Source organism: Crocuta crocuta, unplaced genomic scaffold (genome assembly GCF_008692635.1).
Source record: "Crocuta crocuta isolate KB4526 unplaced genomic scaffold, BGI_CrCroc_1.0 scaffold7, whole genome shotgun sequence".
Lineage (NCBI taxonomy): Eukaryota > Metazoa > Chordata > Mammalia > Carnivora > Hyaenidae > Crocuta > Crocuta crocuta.
The window spans coordinates 6891576-6895920 of NW_027531904.1; the positions used below are offsets into that span (position 1 = coordinate 6891576).

The 4345-nt window shown below is 40.7% G+C and overlaps 1 long non-coding RNA gene across 1 annotated transcript in view; it reads right to left on the reverse strand.

The window, feature by feature from the left end:
- Positions 1 to 4345, reverse strand: part of LOC144240174 (uncharacterized) — an 18864-nt gene that overhangs the window by 13175 nt on the left and 1344 nt on the right. The gene's annotated exons all lie outside the window — the stretch shown is intronic.

Consider the following 4345-nt stretch of genomic DNA (forward strand, 5'->3'; position numbering starts at 1 on the left):
GCTCAGTCAGTTAAGCGTCCAACTTTGGCTCAGGTCATGATCTCAGGGTTCGTGGGTTTGAGCCCCATGTAGCGCTCTGTGCTGACAGCTCAGAGCCTGGAGTCTGCTTCGGATTCTGTGGCTCCCTCTCTCTCTGCCTCTCCCCCACTTGCACATGCACTCTCTCTCAGAAATAAATAATCATTAAAAAAATGTTTTTAATTTAAAAAAAAAAATGAATGGATACAGAAGATGCGGTGGATATCCTATATGCAGTATTATTCAGCCATGAAAAATAATGAGCTCTTGCCATTTGCAATAACATGGGTGGAGCCAGAGAGTATGATGCTACATGAAGTCAGTCAGAGAAAGACAAATACCATATGATTTCACTCATATGTGGAATTTAAGAAACTAAACAAGCTAAGGAAGAAAAAAAACACAAACCAAGAAACAGACTCTTGACACAGACTCTTAACTGTAGAGAACAAACTGGTGGTTACCAGTTGTAACAAGGGTTGGGGGGCTGGCTGAAATATGGGGTAGTGAGTGATCTATGGAGTAGATGGTGCAGCGCGCAAGTGCCAAATCACTACACCGTACACCTGCAGCTAATAGAACACTGTAACTATCCTGGAATTAAAATTTAAAACTTAAGGGGCCCCTGGGGGACTCAGTCAGTTAAGCATCCGACTTTGGCTCAGGTCATGATCTCACAGTTTGTGGGTTCGAGCCCCATGTTGGGCTCTGTGCGGTTAGCCTGCTTCAGATTCTGTATCTCCCCCTCTCTCTGCCCCTCCCCCTACTCATGCACGGTCTCTCGGTTTCTCAATAAACATTTTTAAAAAATAAAATTTAAAACTTAAGAAAAATAAAGGTACCACATACAGTATCTTCTCTGACCGCAACAGGATGAAGTTAGAAATCAATAACAAAACTGAAAAGTCACAGTATTGTGGAAATTAAACAATACATTTTAAGCAACCAGTGGATCAAGGAGGAAATCACAGGGCAAATTAGAAAACAGAGACAAATGAAAATTAAAGTACAACAGTCAAAACTTATGTGACGCAGCAAGAGTGGTGCTAAGGGGGAAATTTACAGCTATAAATGCTCACATTTAAAAACAAAGCTCTGAAGTCAACAATCTAATTTAACTAGGGAAAAAAAGGAACCAATTAAAGCCAAGCTCACAGGAAAAAAAAAAAGGAAATAATAAAGATTGCAGCACAGATAAATGAAACCAAAAATATTAAAACAATAGGGAAAAACAAAACCAAAACTGGTTCTCTGGGAAGATGAATAATATTGACAAACTTTGAGCGAGATGGATTAAGGAAAAAAGATGACTCAAATTATTAAAATCAGAAATCAAAATGGGGACATTACTAGTGAATTACTACTTGTTCAGAAATGAACAAGACTTGAAGAGTATACTATGAAAAACTGTATGCTAACAAGTTGGAGAACCTCCATGAAACAGACAAATTCCTAGAAATACAAAACCTACCGAGACCTATAACTAGTAAGGAGATTAAGTCAGTAAGAAAAACTCACCCAACAAAGAAAAGTCCAGGACCTGGAGGTTTCACCAGTGAATTCCACCAAACATTTAATGAATTAATACCAATGCTTCTCAAACTCCCCCCCCCCCAAAAAAAAGTGGGGCGGGGAGAACACTTCCTAACTCATTCTATAAAGCCAGCATAACCGTGACACCAAAGTCAGACAAAGGTATTACAAGAAAACTACACACCAATATCCCTTTTGAACAATGATGCAGAAATCCTCAGCAAAACACAAACAGAATTCAGCAGCATTTAAAAAGGATTACACACCATGACCAAGTGTGATTTATTCCTAGAATGCAAAGATGATGGATGATTACACCACATGAACAAAATGAAGGGGGTAAAAAAAACACATGATCCTCTCCATTGATTTACAAAAAGCAATGGACAGGGGCGCCTAGGTCACTCAGTTGGTTAAGCCTCCAACTTTGGCTCAGGTCATGATCTCCCAGCTTGTGGGTTCAAGCCCTGCGTTGGGCTCTGTGCTGACAGCTTGGAGCCTGGAGCCTGCTTCAGATTCTGTGTCTCCCTCCCTCTCACTGCCCCTCCCCCACTCGCACTGTCTCTCTCTTGAAAATAAATAAACTTTAAAAAAAGAAAGAAAGAAAAAGCATTTGACAAAATTCAACACCCTATTCAATAAAATAGGGGAAATTTTCAAAAGCTACATACAAGAAACCCACAGCAAACAGAATACTGAATGGCCAAAGACTTAAGATCAGGAATAAGGCAAGGATGCTCATTCTCACCACTTCTATTTAACACAGTACTGGAAATTCTAGTCAGAATCATTAGACAATAAAAGAAATAAAAGGCATCCAAACTGGGGGAGAAAATGTAAAACTATCTGTTTGCAGATAATATGATCTTATTTATATATAGAAAACTCTAGACTCCACAAGGAAACTATTGGAGTAAATGAATTTAGCCAAGTAGCGGGATACCAAGGCTGTACACAAAACTCAAGTGCATTTCTATACCCAAACAATGAACAATCTTAAGAGGAAATTGTAAAAAACAACTCCATTTACAATAAAATCAGAAAGAATAAAAATACTCAGGAGATGAAAGACCTAATACGATGAAAACTACAAAATGTTGCTCAAAATAAAGAAAACATACATTAAAGGAGATACATCCCATGTTCATGGACTGAAAAGATTTAATATTGTAAAGATGTCAATACTACCAAAAGTGATCTACAGATTCAATACAATCCCTATCAAAATCCCAATGACATTTTTTGCAGAAATAGGAAAACCCAAGGCACCTGGGTGGCTCAGTCGAGCTATCGACCTGGACTGTGGCTCAGGTCATAATCTCACAGTTCATAAGTTCAAGCCCCACATAGGGCTCTGTGCCGACAGTGTGGAGCCTGCTTGGGATTCTCCCTCCTCCTCCTAGTTCCTCCCCTGCCGTGCATGCACTCTTGCTCTCAAAATAAGTGAGTTTTAAAAGAAAAAAAAAATCCTAAAAATTCACATGCATTTGCAAGGACCCTGATTTTTATTTTTAAAGAGCCTGACCCAGAGCTCCATCCCAGGACTCTGGGACCATAGCCTGAGCCAAAAATCAAGAGTTGGGGGGCGCCTGGGTGGCTCAGTCGGTTAAGCGTCCGACTTTCGCTTAGGTCATGATCTCGCGGTTCGTGGGTTCGAGCCCCGCGTCGGGCTCTGTGCTGACTGCCAGCTCAGAGCCTGGAGCCTGTTTCAGAGTCTGTGACTCCCTCTCTCTCTGACCCTCCCCTGCTCACGCTGTCTCTCTCTCTCTCTCTCTCTCTATTCTAGAAATAAACATTAAAAAAAAGAAGAGTTGGATGCTCAACCGAGCCACCCAGGCCCTCCCCAAACATTTTAAAGTTTATTTTGGGGGGTGGGGCACAAGCAAGGGAGGGGCAGAGAGACAAGAAAGACAGAATCCCAAGCAGGCTCCACACTTCCACACTGTCTGCAAATAATCTCACAAATCGCAAGATCGTGACCTGAGCTGAAACCAAGTGTCAGGTGTTTAACTGAGCCACCCAGGCGCTCCCCTGCTTTTTTAAAAATTATTTTGAGAGAAAGAGAGAATCCCAAATAGGTTCCACACTGTCACTGCAGAGCCCAACATGGAGCTCAAACCCACGAACTGCAAGACCATGACATCAGTTGAAATCCAGAGTCCTCAGATGCTTAACAGACTGAGCCACCTGGGTGCCCCACCCGCAAAACATTCTTAAAATAGAAAAACAAAAGTGGAGGACACACTTCTGATTTCAAAAGCTACTACACAAAGCTACAGTAATCAAAACAGTGTGGCACTGGCATAAACACAGACATAGACTGATGGAACAGAACAGAGAGCCCAGAAATAAACCCCTGCATATAGAACTCAAATGATTTTTGACAAGGGTGCCAAGACCAGTCGGTAGGAAAAGAATAGTCTTTTCAACAAATGGTACCAGGAAAACTGGATAGTCACATGCAAAAGAACAAAGTTGGATCCTTACCTAATACCGTATCTGTAAATTAACTCAAAATGGATGAAGGACCTAAATGCAGGACCTAAAACAATAAAACTCTTGAAAGAAAACAGGACAAAAGCTTCAGGACACTGGATTTGGAAATGATTTCCTTAATATGACACCAAAATTTTTTTTATACCAAGAGACCTTATGAACAGACTAGAACAGCAACCCCCAAGAGAAAATCTTTCCAAATCACATATCTGATGGGGAATTAATACCCAGAATACATACAGAACTCCTAAAACTCAACAAAAACTAAATAATCTAATTAAAAAGTGGCCAAAGCAGG